The 16573-nt window shown below is 38.3% G+C and overlaps 1 pseudogene across 1 annotated transcript; it reads left to right on the forward strand.

Annotated features, from left to right (window-relative positions):
* Positions 1-4712: 4712 nt before the first annotated feature.
* LOC311294086 (myosin heavy chain, fast skeletal muscle-like) lies at positions 4713-16062 on the forward strand (annotated as a pseudogene). The gene is made up of 39 exons (XR_014630289.1): positions 4713-4917; positions 5015-5158; positions 5242-5398; positions 5505-5532; positions 5704-5806; positions 5968-6060; positions 6186-6249; positions 6343-6441; positions 6524-6627; positions 6710-6848; positions 7073-7191; positions 7288-7437; positions 7525-7695; positions 7788-8088; positions 8188-8252; positions 8363-8450; positions 8567-8684; positions 8767-8890; positions 8996-9132; positions 9221-9476; positions 9568-9810; positions 9917-10093; positions 10182-10327; positions 10413-10503; positions 10598-10987; positions 11943-12069; positions 12308-12426; positions 12507-12703; positions 12787-12970; positions 13076-13241; positions 13731-13855; positions 13973-14281; positions 14412-14615; positions 14689-14814; positions 14911-15081; positions 15166-15270; positions 15394-15489; positions 15600-15731; positions 15955-16062. The product of XR_014630289.1 is annotated as a myosin heavy chain, fast skeletal muscle-like (transcript).
* Positions 16063-16573: the final 511 nt, after the last annotated feature.

The following is a 16573-nucleotide window of genomic DNA, read 5'->3' on the forward strand; positions in this document are numbered from 1 at the left end:
AACTGAAAGGTCAGGCTAAGGGGAATGACTCTGAGTATTTGTATAAGGTAAGCTTGCCAGCAGGATCAGGGGAAGGTATCTGTTGGTATAGAGTGTTATGAGATAACACATTTTTGTTATGAAAAGCAGTTTCGATCAGTTCATCAAATGAATATGATCATCATCATTATTCATATATGCTTAAATGATTGGAAAATCTGGTAACACTTTATTTTACATTGTCATTGTTATACATGTTGTAATAACTATACATTATGCATAATTACATGCAACTAACCCTACATCAAAACCCTTTTCCTAGCCCTAAGTATATGTAGTTAATTAGTTTTACTCTTTACTTAAAGGAGAACTTGGTAACTTTTTTAACGTAATAAAACTGTCTAGAAATCATTTGGATGGTTAAACAACCTGTTCTGGTGATATTGGTGACTTTCCCCGCTCCCCCCAGCGTTCCCAGGCGGAAAACCAACCTTGCAACTTGGGGACTACCGTCCCGTCAAGATAGAAATTGGAAGTCTCGTGAGAAGCGAGAACGAGAACGAGCGCGAAACACAAATTGCTTTACGGCAATTCGACATAAACAAACACGCATGTATGATGTACCAGATTACCCACCTCGGTAGAAATAGCTCCACACGATACAGTTGGCTTGCTCCGATCAAAACAAACGCACATGAGCAGCGGTAGAGAGGGGGAGGAGGCCGCCGCAAGTGAGTTTTTTACGACCGTGTTGTAAAATATACACCCTCCCACAGCTGTAGGGGGAGCTCGTGGGGAAAACATGTGACAACAAAAGGGAAAATCAGCGAAGAAGTGAGTAGAGTTCGCTAGAGTTACCGAGTTCTCCTTTAAATATATAATTATACTGTAACAAGGACACCTTAAAATAAAATGTAACTGACAATCCTCCTCTAGTAGGCTTTTAGCTGTGTCCGGAAATGACATCACTCATAGTTATGTCATGACAACTCTCGGGAGATTGGTATGGTAATGGAGATTGGCATGGTAATGGATATAGCAATGTTAATGTATTTGGTCTTGGCAGAAAAGATCTGCTATGCTGCTGCTGCAGAGCAAGTACCGAGACATGTTGTGAACACCTTCACAGACATTTCTGAGAGGAATTAAGACATGCTGCTGCTGCTGCATATGTAACATGAATTAACCCCGTAGCAGATCTATGCAGGTGGAACTGGGGAAGGTGGAGGGTTCTAAAAGTGCGCTGCAGACTGTAACAGCAAACAATGCCAACTATTTGAATGTTTGAGCAGCAAGCTCATTGGCCGCTTAAGCAACACTAACTGTGCTATTTAGATAACGACATGATTGCTACCAATAAGTTAAAGACCTATCAACCTGCAACATTCAGAGTGAGAGGATGGTTGTAGTCACCCTTTGACCCTTGGCACTTTTAATTAAAGGAGTCATAATGTAGAAATTTCACTTTTCCACGAGAATCAATGTATGTTATGATTGCATAATGATTGTACACTGGCCGGGAAGCCGATATTTAAAAGTGAAGCGTTTGTTTACCTCAGGGTTTGTAAAATAGGCCACGTGCACGCGCACGAAAAAACGAGATTTTGATTTCTTCCCCCTCTTGACGTCAAGACGGGGGAGGATATACCAAATATGGACACCGCAAACCTATGCCGCGGGAAGCCCGCCCCTCTCCCCCTCAGATTCAGTTTAGTCGACTCGAGAAAGATGGAGAAACCGAGTGCACACCTGAGATGCTCTGTGGTTGACTGCCACAAACAACATGCAAATGTGTTTTATCTACCAAAAACGGACGAAACTATCAGGGAACAGTGGAGGAAATTCATTTTTAATGACGCTGTCCCAACAACTCTTTCAAGTGGCGTATCGTTAGGTGTGTGCGCTAAACATTTTACACCGGAATCATTTACAAATTTGGGGCAATATCAGGCGAACTTGGCCTCGAAGCTCCGTTTGGGAAAAGGTGCCATCCCAACCATCAGGGACTTGCCAGAAATTGAAAAGGTAAGACTGTGTTTTTATTGCTCTACTGTGGTTAACAAATAGCAGCTAACTGCTAATGCGGCTATTGTATGTAACGTTACCTTCGAGGTAAACACGGGGAATGGACTCTACGAATGCTAGCCACATCTTTCCACTTTGTTTTACACTAGCAGCTACATTAGTGACGGTACAGGAGTCCATGCTCAGTGGCTAAAACTGTTTAAATGCAAGTATGAAAACAATATACCACTAAACATTATTAGCCAAACTCATGCAAAACATGCAGTTTGAAAATAGCTTTCAGTTAGTGGGGCTTCTGTAAGAATGTATCTGGAAATGGTGTATTTTTTCTACGACCAATCAACGCGCCCCTCATTTGCATTATTATAATGACCGTCCACGACAGCCAAAACATCGCATCAGATCTCGCGAGACAATAATGCCTTTAGAAATAAGGGTCTGAGGGGCTCTGTGTTGATTTTTTTTCCACTTTTCTTTTTTAGAAGTGCCTGAAAGACTATAATAGAGCATTGGGTATCCAAGGTAACACAACATTATGACTCCTTTAAGTCTAGTGGGCTTCTGGGTGTTTAAATTTGAATTGTGTATAGTGCTTAATCCTGTTCTGTACACACACAGTTTAGTAATTTAAGGTAGTGACAACTGCATTTACAAAAAAATTACAAAAACGGAACATCTAGTTGTTAATGACGTACAACGAGAGATATTAGAGACAACAGACGAGATATTCTGTTTACAGCATGGTAATTAGCATTGTTTGCTGGCTTCGACCACTCAAGGGTGAACGTGGTTTTGAATTATTTTAGTCTCCATGTGGCTGAGGCTTAGACTGTAGCTGTTGAAAACCAAGAAATGTCTACAATCTTTGAATATTTGCAGAAATTATAACAAAGGGATTTTTTGCACGGTGGGAATGTGCCATTTCTATCACTGGCTTTCTTCTACAAAGAAAAACTGACACTTGTTGTGTGTTTTCACTGTATTAGACATATTTTACAGTGTTTTTCTATATTCTTCTATATTCTTGAACAATATATCTAGTAAGATCTGTAACATATTTTATTGTTTAGCCCAATTGCTGCCACATTAGCCTTCTACAAGAACTTCCATAGGTGAGAAGGTGAAATGTTTTCTGATTAAAAAAAAAGGGGGAGGGGTGGCTGAATGTACCCTCTTTCCAAAAAAGGATTTATTTACTTCAGTGTGTGTCATATGTCAAAGTAAGATATTAATAGACTAAAAATAATTAATTATAATACACAAGAACTTTGAAATGGAAGTTGTGACCTATACATTTTTGAGCAATAAAGGTTTGACTTATAACTTATTTCATCAGGTAGGATGTCTGTCAGTCTGTCCATACATTTCTTATTAAATGGGTCAAGAAAGTTCATCATATATCAAAATATATCAGGTTGCCCATTTATAGATTATGCTTAGTGTGCATGATCAATTCTATAAAAGCCAAGAGGGTAGACCAGAAGAGATGCAGAGAAGAGAAGAGACCTCAGAAGTTCCATCAAGTGGTAAGAGCCTGTGCTCACTGTGACTGAAAGGAATTTAACATCATCACTTATGCGTCTGTATTCAAAGTAATTGTGTTTTTTATTTATATTAATACATTGCAATGATTTTATTTATTTATTTTTTATCCACAGTTAAAAAAGTGAACATTTCATCTGGTCTCAAGAACAAAAGGCAAGTGAGTTTATGATTCAGTGTGTGGATTAGGGTAGAGGAAAACAGTTGTTATAGTCTGTATTATAGATGAGAACTGGTGAAGCATGCTGTTTTTAAAAACCTATATAATTTATTTACAAAGAAATGTGTTTAAAATGTATTAGTAAGATGAATTTAAGGAAGGGGTCCCATTGACCCTTTATTTTGGTGCCAGATATACCACCTATTGTATTCACTTTTATTGTGTTGTATTGTATAATGTTTGTCTTCTACCACTTTTGAGTCTATGAGAGCCCATAGAACTCCTTGTGGGAAAGTTATACAAATTTGGCCCAAATGCAGAGGACATTTGACACATTTCTGTGCAGACTCAGTCTGAGGAAACAGAAAAAGAAGCGGGAAAGGGCCAATTGATGATGCTATAATAGAGCAAAACATGAAATTGGTTCAAACTACAGAACTGATGGTCTGATTAAATTCAAACTTGGGATGCAGTGTTGCTATCATAATCCATCATGAGATTTGCATAAATATACTGTAAATCATTAGAAAAGTTAATATAATGAAACCAAATCTGTGACAGAAATTTCTTAATATTTGTCAGGAAATATTTGTCTGTTTCATACATACTCGTAGCAGGAGGATGCACTCAGGCATAGAGACCACAAGTGAGACTCATAGTCGGCAGTGAAAATCTCTGTATTGTCCTGAAACTTCATATATGCCACAATTCATATTGTACTGTATGTGCCGTCCCCTGACACCAGCATTTCAATTTCATCACCAGAAAGACATATTCAATCGACATTTTTGCCATTAATTGGACCCCTTACCTGCTTCTTGCTTTCTATCTAAATGTTTATCTATTGATTTATGTATCTGTATTCATGTGTAAGCCTACACTTAGGAATATGCCTCTTTCCTAACACAATTCCTGTGTTTTATATTTTATGTGTCTTGCCTTTGTTGAATATTTATGAAATTTGTAATGGATAAGTTGTATTTTCTCTCTTTAGTAAGCCGCCACCATGAGTACGGACGCGGAGATGGCCATTTATGGCAAAGCTGCCATTTATCTTCGTAAGCCTGAGGGAGAGAATGGAGGCTCAGGCCAAACCATTTGATGCCAAGTCTGCCTGCTATGTGGCTGATGTCAAAGAGTTGTACCTCAAGGGAACAATCAAGAGCAAAGACGGTGGCAAAGTCACAGTTGTTTTGCTTGACACTAAGGAGGTAAATTTGAATTTCCATTTCATGTAGATGCTCATTAAATTACTTATTACATTGTTTTTTTTTTTTATATCTAATATCCAATTTATCAAATTTATAGGAGAGAGTTGCTAAGGAAGAAGATGTCTACCCAATGAATCCTCCCAAGTATGACAAGATTGAGGACATGGCCATGATGACCCATCTCAATGAAGCCTCTGTGCTGTATAACCTCAAAGAGCGTTATGCTGCATGGATGATCTACGTAAGTTCTGAAACGACATAAAAAGCATTTAAGTTATTTTTTTCTGTGTTGTTGGAATCTGACCATGTCTCTGCTCATTTCAGACCTACTCTGGACTCTTCTGCGCAACTGTGAACCCCTACAAGTGGCTCCCAGTGTATGATTCAGAAGTGGTGTCTGCCTACAGAGGCAAAAAGCGTATGGAGGCCCCACCCCACATCTTCTCTGTCTCTGACAACGCATATCAATTCATGCAGTGTGGTAAGACATTATGGAATTAAATTCTACAGAATTAATTAAGATGAAGTAGATGTTGCTGTTAATATAATAAATATTTACTGGACATTTTACAAATTTCAATCAACAGATAGAGAAAACCAGTCTGTCCTGATTACGTAAGTATTTTCATTTAATTTCAGACCATGACAAAAATGAAAAGTATAACATAGATGGAAAATTTATGGAGATATTTACAAAATAGAATTTAAGATTGAACAAAGATTGAATATACTTTGAAAAGTCTACATGTCTTTCAAACTTCTGTCTTCTAATCTCTCATAAACCAGTGGAGAATCTGGTGCTGGAAAGACTGTTAACACGAAACGTGTCATCCAGTACTTTGCCACAGTTGCAGTGTCAGGTGCCAAGAAAGAGGCCAGTAAAATAAAGGTATGAGATACAAAACTGTGTCATATATATTATTTTAGATGAAGATGATGACTTACACTCATCTCAAAAACTATACGATATGTGAAATGCCTATAAATTGTGTTTAGTCATGAAATAGAAAAACAATTGAAAAAAAAATGAAAACCCTTCAAACATCACAGGGCTCTCTTGAGGACCAGATCATTGCTGCCAACCCTCTGCTTGAGTCTTATGGTAATGCCAAGACTGTGAGAAATGACAACTCCTCTCGTTTTGTAAGTTAACCACTGTTTATTTACAGTACAGCTGGTCAGTTGTGTTCAATTTTATTGTACAGAGTTTTCTATAAAGAGATTATAATAATTATTATTTATGTATTATACTATTATGATTTAAACAGGGTAAATTCATCAGAATTCATTTCGGCACCACTGGAAAACTGGCTAGTGCTGACATTGAGACATGTAGGTGGACATGATTTAATTGATCCATCCTGAACAGTTGTCTTTGTCTGTCACTCTTCAGATGATTGTGACTCAAGTACATTCTCTCAACAGATCTGCTGGAGAAGTCTAGAGTGTCATTCCAGCTTCCAGATGAGAGAGGCTACCACATCTTCTTCCAGATGATGACCAACCATAAGCCTGAGATTATTGGTAGGTGCACATATTTCATTCATTCAGTGTTTCAGATAATATTGTAAGATGCTCTTTCATAATCATTCTGCGTATTTTACAGAAATGTCGCTCATCTCCACCAACCCCTATGACTTCCCCATGTGCAGTCAGGGTCAGATCACAGTGGCCAGCATTGATGATAAAGTTGAGCTGGATGCTACTGATGTGAGTCATTGCTATTTGAATAATGACATATTCTATTTAAATATGGCAAATCATATATTTTATTATTCTCTGTAATTTACAGGACGCTATTGACATTCTTGGTTTCTCAAGTGAGGAGAAAATGTGCATCTACAAGTTCACTGGAGCGGTGCTTCATCATGGTAACATGAAGTTCAAGCAGAAGCAGCGTGAGGAGCAGGCTGAGCCTGATGGCACAGAGGGTGAGACTTGTGTTATCCTGGGCTTTAAAATAGTAACCATTGCACCGACTTTGCTGATAACAGAAACTGTGTATAAAATGTTTAGTGTAAATATAAACTTGAAGTTGCGTGCATATCAATAAATCTAAAAATGAAAGGGAAAGTACCTAGTGCCTGATTTATTATAATTTTACATAAAAGACTCTATAGAGCAAAGATAATCTATTTAAAAATGTATTTAACAGAGGCTGACAAAATCGCCTACCTTCTGGGTTTGAACTCTGCTGATATGCTGAAGGGTTTGTGCTACCCCCGAGTCAAGGTCGGAAATGAGTATGTGACCAAAGGTCAGACCGTACCACAGGTATAGTAACATTTCCAGCATGCCATGTGTTTAACCTAAAATTCTGGCTAATTATTGCAGAAGCAAAATAAAATATCCACTCTATTCTACTTACAGGTGTACAACTCTGTTAGCGCCTTGGCCAAATCTATCTATGAGAGGATGTTCTTGTGGATGGTCATTCGTATCAACCAGATGTTGGACACAAAACAACAAAGAAATTTCTACATTGGCGTGCTGGATATTGCTGGCTTTGAGATCTTTGATGTAAGAATGATTATTTTATCTCGTTTTATGTCAAAATGAATGATATTCAGAAGGTAGTAAATGTTTCTGTCATTTTTTGTCCTCCAGTACAATAGCATGGAGCAGCTGTGTATCAACTTCACCAATGAGAAACTGCAACAGTTTTTCAACCACACCATGTTTGTGCTGGAGCAAGAGGAGTATAAGAAGGAGGGAATTGTTTGGGAGTTCATTGACTTCGGCATGGACTTGGCTTCTTGCATTGAGCTCATTGAGAAGGTTATCAATGGTTTATGAATTTATGAATTTCCATTGATCCTATTCTCAAAATCTCCTATTTTTGATAATAAACAACATTCTTTTATAAACAGCCCATGGGTATCTTCTCCATCCTTGAAGAGGAGTGCATGTTCCCCAAGGCTTCAGATGCTTCCTTCAAGAACAAGCTATATGATCAGCATCTTGGCAAGAACAAAGCTTTCGAGAAACCAAAGCCTGCCAAAGGCAAGGCTGAAGCCCACTTCTCCCTGGTTCACTACGCTGGAACTGTGGACTACAATGTCACTGGCTGGCTGGACAAGAACAAGGATCCACTGAATGATTCTGTTCTGCTGCTTTACCAGAAGTCTTCTGTCAAACTGCTGGCTACTCTCTACCCACCTGTTGTTGAGGGTAAAGAAAAAAATCTATTTAACAAAACTTTGATTCAGTTTTGAACTTTCTTGCAGTTTTTGCATTTATACATGTTCCTTTGTATTTTTATCTCAATAGATACTACTAAAAAGGGAGGCAAGAAGAAGGGTGGCTCCATGCAGACTGTGTCCTCCCAGTTCAGGGTATGTATAGAGATGACATCACAGTAATATTGCTTTATTTAAAAAAAAAAAAAAGAAAAAGAAAAAAAAAAGAAATACAAAGCATGCCAACCTTTTTCTATTCTCCACAGGAGAATTTGGGCAAACTCATGACCAACTTGAGGGCCACTCACCCTCACTTTGTGCGTTGCCTGATTCCTAATGAGTCCAAGACTCCAGGTAAAGTATATATATATATATATATATATATATATATATAAAACATACAGATATTTTGGTTCTCATATATTATGAAGTTAATTTACCAAGTTCATGGTGTAAACTGTTCGTTTTAGGTCTCATGGAGAACTTCCTGGTTATCCACCAGCTGAGGTGTAACGGTGTTCTGGAGGGCATCAGAATCTGCACAAAGGGCTTCCCCAGCAGAATCCAATATGGTGACTTTAAGCAGAGGTAAATGGGACCACATGAAAACAACATTTCCTAGGAGGCTCCTAATTAAAAGATATGAAGTATTTTGAAAATTTTTCCACAGATACAAGGTGCTGAATGCCGGTGTTATCCCAGATGGACAGTTTATGGATAACAAGAAGGCCAGTGAGAAACTCCTGGGATCCATCGACATTAATCATGACGACTACAGATTTGGACATACAAAGGTTTATTATTTAGCTTGACAAATTTCAAAGATTCAGTGATCATGGTCATTTAGCTTATACAGTTTAAATCAATATATTTTGATTTACTGTTTTACATAAATTCAGGTGTTCTTCAAAGCTGGTCTTTTGGGTGTTCTTGAGGAGATGCGTGATGAGAAACTGGCTGCTCTGGTCACAATGACTCAGGCTCTCTCTCGTGGTTACCTGATGAGGAGGGAGTATGTGAAAATGACGGAGAGGAGGTGATTATTGTCATGAGTAAAGATGACATCAATGATAACTGTGCAAACTTAATGATGATGATGCCATTTAATTATGAATTATTCACAGGGAGTCGATTTACACCATCCAATACAACATCCGTTCATTCATGAATGTCAAACACTGGCCATGGATGAAGGTTTATTACAAGATTAAGCCTCTGCTTCAGAGTGCAGAGACTGAGAAGGAGCTGGCAAACATGAAAGAGGACTATACAAAATGCAAAGAGGCTTTGGTTAAGGCTGAAGCCAAAAAGAAGGAGCTTGAAGAGAAGATGGTAGCACTGTTGCAAGAGAAAAATGATCTGCAGCTGCAAGTAGCATCTGTGAGTATATTTTATAATTAACTGAATTTTTGGCTACATTAAAAATGAGCAAGGTTGTTTCCAATGAAATAGCAATCTATTTTACTAACAGGAATCTGAGGGTCTCTCAGATGCTGAGGAGAGGTGTGAGGGTCTGATTAAAAGCAAAATCCAGCTTGAAGCTAAACTCAAAGAGACAACTGAGAGACTGGAGGATGAGGAAGAAATCAATGCTGAACTGACAGCCAAGAAGAGGAAACTGGAGGATGAGTGCTCTGAGCTGAAGAAAGACATTGATGACTTGGAGCTCACCTTGGCTAAAGTGGAGAAGGAGAAACATGCCACTGAGAATAAGGTTAGAGATTGAGTTGGTTTAAGATTAGATTTAATCTCTGTTTTATATATTGATATAGAATATGAATTGTAATATTTAAGCTTATTTGGAACAAAAAATCCTACAGGTCAAGAACTTGACTGAGGAAATGGCAGCTCAGGATGAGAGCATTGCTAAGGTTACGAAGGAGAAGAAAGCCCTCCAAGAGGCACATCAGCAGACACTGGATGATCTTCAGGCCGAGGAGGACAAAGTCAACACCCTGACCAAATCCAAGACAAAGCTTGAGCAGCAAGTTGATGATGTGAGTTGATTATGTAAATTAATTATATTAATTCATCAAATCAACTGTTTTCTGCAGTGAACATATTTTATATATCATTGTCCTGTAGCTTGAGGGTTCCCTTGAACAAGAGAAGAAGCTCCGCATGGACCTGGAGAGAACCAAGAGAAAGCTTGAAGGAGACCTGAAATTATCACAAGAGTCCGTCATGGACCTGGAGAATGACAAGCAGCAATCTGATGAGAAAATAAAAAAGTAATTAAAGCAGGAAATCTTTGAAAACATTGACAATTTTTATTGTTGTGTTATGTTTTTTTTACAACTCCTTATTGTTGAACAGGAAAGACTTTGAAATAAGTCAGCTGCTCAGCAAGATTGAAGATGAACAATCTCTAGGTGCTCAACTCCAGAAGAAAATCAAGGAGCTTCAGGTATTTTGAGATTTTTTTTTCAAACATTATATCATTATGATCAAATACAGATAACCAAAAATCGAATGAACTACTTACCACTACTTAACCATAGGCCCGCATTGAGGAACTGGAGGAAGAGATCGAGGCTGAGCGCGCTGCTCGTGCCAAGGTTGAGAAGCAGAGAGCTGATCTCTCCAGGGAACTTGAGGAGATCAGTGAGAGGCTTGAGGAGGCTGGAGGAGCCACTTCTGCTCAGATCGAGATGAATAAGAAACGTGAAGCTGAATTCCAGAAACTGCGTCGTGATCTTGAAGAGTCCACCCTCCAGCATGAAGCTACTGCTGGTGCCCTCCGCAAGAAGCAGGCAGACAGTGTGGCTGAGCTGGGAGAGCAAATCGACAACCTGCAGCGTGTCAAGCAGAAGCTTGAGAAAGAGAAGAGCGAATTCAAAATGGAGATTGATGATCTTTCCAGCAACATGGAAGCTGTTGCTAAAGCAAAGGTTGGGAAATATTCTAAAGAATATATGTGTCCCATGCTGGCAAATTGAGTCAGAATACGCATGTGCTAATTATGAGCTACAGGCAAATGTAAATTTTGGTCAAATTTCATTTTCATTCACAAAAATTGGTTCATTAAGCCCTCTTCTAGCGATCCCAATGCTCCAAATAGTAATGAAACATCTAAAATGATCTTTATTTTTTACATTTTCTGAGAGGTGTACCTTCCTAAATCTTTCCTTTGTTTTAATAATCCATGAAAAATTGCCATTTTTCTTTACTCACTTCTCAACGACTGCACAAGTTTTAATATTCACAGTGAATTCTCGATGGCGTAAGCCTGAACCAGTGGAATATGATTTTTAAACTCATGCTGATGTAAACAAAACAATCTTACTCGCACTTACTGACAGATCAACACAAAGCACAAAGCGCAAACCTTATCTGTTATGCCTGAACGTTTGGTTAACTGTTGGGGAAAAACATCTGATATGTAACATTATATTAGATACGTGCATTACAGCAGGTCTCAATATACAGGCTGCTGTCTCATTGATGTTAATCAAACAATTGTGGTATCATGAAAAAATATATATATATATATTTTTCCTATAGATATTTGGTTTTGATTTGGTGTGTGCCAAATTTGGTGGTATTACCAGGGATTTTAAGGTATGGTTGCTAGGTGATTTTGTTTTGGATCCTTCAGAAAATTTTAACTAGATTTTTCTCAAAATATACTTTGCTGACTCTATTGACTTCAAATAGGTGTAGCACAGTCCTTTTTTGTCTGATTCCAATAAATCATCATACATTAATGTTTTTTAATAACAATAAAAGTAAATAACAATAACTCATTTTTGAAAATGTGCTCATTGTGACTCATTTTGCCAGCACGGGTCACATACAACAAGTCTTGAAGTTCTTTCAAATATCTAATGACTTTTGTATTTGCAGGGCAATCTTGAGAAGATGTGCCGCACACTTGAGGACCAACTTAGTGAAATTAAGTCCAAGAATGACGAGAACGTTCGTCAGTTAAATGATCTCAGTGCTCAAAGTGCAAGATTTCAAACTGAAAATGGTAACTCATGAACAAATTAATATTATATCAAAAGTAATTAATGTCAATAATTAACAATAATTATCAACAATAATCAATAATAATCATCAACAATAATTAATCAAAAATAATAGTGTATTATGATTATTCAGCTGTAAGTTTCTGACTGTAACACTGATAAAATCTTACATCCGTTTGTTTTGAAATAAACTGATAGAGACATAGAAAAATCTGACACAGTGAATCTAAATCTATACAGGTGAGTTTGGCCGTCAGCTGGAGGAGAAGGAGGCTCTGGTTTCTCAGCTCACCAGAGGCAAACAAGCTTTCACTCAGCAAATTGAGGAGCTTAAGAGACATATTGAAGAGGAGGTTAAGGTAATACAGCATAATCAATTCATGAATTACTTTACTGTAGATACAATAATACAATAATATTATGCGACTTTGTCCCTTAGGCAAAGAACGCACTGGCCCATGCTGTGCAATCAGCCCGTCATGACTGTGACCTGCTCCGTGAGCAGTTTGAGGAAGAGCAGGAGGCAAAGGCTGAGCTGCAGCGGGGAATGTCAAAGGCCAACAGTGAGGTTGCTCAGTGGAGAACCAAATATGAAACTGATGCCATCCAGCGCACGGAGGAGCTTGAAGAGTCCAAGTATGTATATTATTGTATAATATTCCTAACTCTCACAGCTATTTTATAGATTAGAATTCAAAATAGTGTGTATTACTTAACAGGAAGAAGCTGGCTCAGCGTCTGCAAGAGGCAGAGGAACAAGTTGAGGCCGTGAACTCCAAATGTGCATCTCTGGAGAAGACCAAACAGAGGCTCCAGGGTGAGGTGGAGGACCTCATGATCGATGTGGAGAGAGCCAATGGTTTGGCTGCCAACCTTGACAAGAAGCAGAGGAACTTCGACAAGGTAAACAGTTTTAGTCATATTATATTCTCTTTGTAAAGAATTGCTGGAATGGGCTTTGTTCAACATTTTTTAAACAAACTCTATCCTAAAATATCTCCACCAAAGGTCCTGGCAGAATGGAAGCAGAAATATGAGGAAGGTCAGGCCGAGCTGGAAGGTGCCCAGAAAGAGGCTCGTTCACTCAGCACTGAACTGTTCAAGATGAAGAACTCTTATGAGGAGAGCCTGGATCAGCTGGAGACCCTCAAGAGAGAGAACAAGAATCTGCAGCGTAAGAATGAAACCGTTAAATTGGAAAAAAAAACTTAAAGGGATTGTTCACCCAAAATGAAAATTCTTTTACTAATTACTGACCCTCATGTCGTTCCAAACTCTTGAGACTTTTGTTCATATTCAGAACACAAATTAAGATCGTTTTTATGAAATCTGAGTGCTCAATTCATATGGATTAGTTTTATGATCTCTTTATAACCTTTTTGAAGCGTCAAATAATCAATTGTGTAGCTGTCTATGGAGGGACAGAAAGCTTTAAAATTTCATCAAAAAGATCTTAATTTGTGTTCCAAAGATGAACAAAAGTCTTACGGGTTTGTAATGACATGAGGGTGAGAAAATAATTAATGATAACATTTTCATTTTTGGGTGAACTATCCCTTTAAATGTTCTAATTATCAGTGAGCATTAAAAAGTAAGCACATATGATTGAATGATATGAATGAATGTGCCTTATGATACATATTATATGTTTTTCTCTTTATAGAGGAAATTTCAGATCTGACAGAGCAGATAGGTGAGACTGGTAAGAGCATCCATGAGCTGGAAAAGGCCAAGAAGACAGTGGAGACTGAGAAGTCAGAGATTCAGACCGCCCTGGAAGAGGCTGAAGTGAGTATCTGGAGATCAATATGGAATTCCTGCTAGAACCATCATACAGTGTTGTATTCATCAATACACTGTGTGTATTTTCATTCTTATATTTAAATGTTGTTTTATTTTTCATAGGGTACACTGGAGCATGAGGAGTCCAAGATTCTTCGAGTCCAGCTTGAGCTAAACCAGATCAAGGGAGAGATTGACAGGAAGCTTGCAGAGAAGGATGAGGAGATGGAGCAGATCAAGAGGAACAGCCAGAGAGTCATTGAATCCATGCAGGGCACTCTGGACTCTGAAGTCAGGAGCAGGAATGATGCCCTGAGAATCAAGAAGAAGATGGAGGGAGACCTTAATGAGATGGAGATTCAGCTGAGTCACGCCAATCGCCAGGCTGCTGAGGCCCAGAAACAGCTCAGGCACGTTCAGGGACAACTCAAGGTATGCATAGGAATTCTTCTTTCTGACTTTGGGATGTATTCATATTTCTTTTTAATTATCTAACATATGGTAAGTACAGCCTAGCAGAAATCACATCGAAAGCTCATTCTACAGCTATTGTTATGTTCAGGATGCCCAACTGCACCTTGATGATGCACAGAGAGGACAGGAAGACATGAAGGAGCAGGTGGCCATGGTGGAGCGCAGAAACACTCTGATGCAGTCTGAGATTGAGGAGCTGAGAGCTGCTCTGGAACAGACAGAGAGAGGCCGCAAAGTGGCTGAACAAGAGCTGGTGGATATCAGTGAGCGTGTTGGGCTGCTGCACTCTCAGGTAAGGGCATACTGTTTCCCTGAATTTGAGAGCATCATTCAAAATGTTCAAACTGTTGCTTTCCATTTTGTAGAACACAAGTCTCCTGAACACCAAGAAGAAGCTTGAGGCTGACCTTGTTCATGTCCAGAGTGAAGTTGATGACACTGTACAGGAAGCCAGAAATGCAGAGGAGAAGGCCAAGAAGGCCATCACTGATGTGAGAAAGAGTAGCTGCCAAATGTTTCATTAGACGCTTAAGTAAATTTTACGTAAAAAATTGTGGATCGAATGACTTTCTGTATTAATGCAAAAGGCTGCAATGATGGCAGAAGAGCTGAAGAAGGAGCAGGACACCAGTTCTCACCTTGAGAGGATGAAGAAGAATCTGGAGGTCACAGTGAAGGACCTGCAGCACCGTTTGGATGAGGCTGAGAATCTGGCCATGAAAGGAGGAAAGAAACAACTCCAGAAATTGGAGTCCAGAGTAAGCCTCTTTATAGTTATGATATGGGCAGGGTGAAGTATGTTATATTATGATTTGTTTGAATAAAAATAATATGTTCTTTAGGTCCGTGAGCTTGAGGCTGAAGTTGAAGCTGAGCAGAGACGTGGAGCTGATGCTGTTAAAGGTGTCCGCAAATATGAGAGGAGAGTGAAAGAGCTCACTTATCAGGTATGACCATATTCCTCACAAGTTTGTTCGGACAAAAGAGTCTGTATAATAGTGTATGTACTGACAATGCCTATTTTTAGTAAAGGATCAATGCTTAATTTTGTAAATGTGTATTTTTTGAAGACTGACGAGGACAAGAAGAACATCACCAGACTCCAGGATTTGGTTGACAAACTGCAGCTGAAGGTCAAAGTCTACAAGAGGCAGTCTGAAGAGGCGGTATGTAAAATCTAATAGAACATTTTGACACTGTAATTATTTATATTGGAATTTTAATTTGATGAAACATGATACATGAACCATATTAAAAAAAAAAAAAAAACCTTTAGGAGGAGCAAGGCAATGTTCACCTGTCCAAGTTGAGGAAGGTGCAGCATGAGCTTGAGGAGGCTGAGGAGCGTGCTGACATTTCTGAGTCTCAGGTCAACAAGCTCAGAGTTAAGAGCCGTGATTCTGGAAAGGTTAGACTGAAAAGTAGATGAGTTTTTTTTTTGCATTATTTATTCAACTTGTTTATCCAAATACATGAACTACCTCTTAGAAGAAGTAGTGGAACTATAATAATTGCATTTTGTATGTTACATGTCCTGTATGACATTTGCACATCTGTATTCTCTTCATTATGTAAAGTGAAGAACATTTTTGTTAATAAGAATAATGATTTAACTCTTCCTTCTTTCCCAGGTCAAAGAAGAATGAATCTTTAACACTTGAAAGGAGCATTTACTGAAGTCATATAATATGAATGTTTATTGTAAAAGTACCTTTCTTAATAAACCTGTTTATTTCAGCAAATAATTAGCCTTTGTGTGATTTTTTCATCAAGATACACTATTACAACACTAATATCTGATCTGTATGATTACATTAAACCTTATTATTCACATCACAAGAGTGCTGAGTATCAAGAGTGTCATAAAGAGAGGGGAGAGGGTGTGGTATGGCGGGGGGGGGGGGGGGGGGGGGGTTGTCATCGATCGCCAGTGGCCCATGCATATCGACTGTCACTAAAAATCAGTGGTAAAACGTGAGGAAAATGCTAGATTTTTTTTTTATAGCTGACAAAGTTAAAGTCTAATGAAATACACTGACACCTTATTTTTGTCTTTTCAAAAGTAACTGAATGCACTGCTGCATATATTAGCCTACAGTAATCATAACTGTATTTAAAACATATAAATGTACATGTATACGTATAATTATGTCATTATAAAATATTTGTTTATATACACACTATAAATGCATATATTTGAAAATAATAAATTTTCCGCTTAAAAAAAAAAAAAAAAGTTCCGTACATAGC

Source organism: Rutilus rutilus, assembly GCF_951802725.1.
Source record: "Rutilus rutilus genome assembly, chromosome: 7".
In the NCBI taxonomy this organism is placed as follows: Eukaryota; Metazoa; Chordata; class Actinopteri; order Cypriniformes; family Leuciscidae; genus Rutilus; species Rutilus rutilus.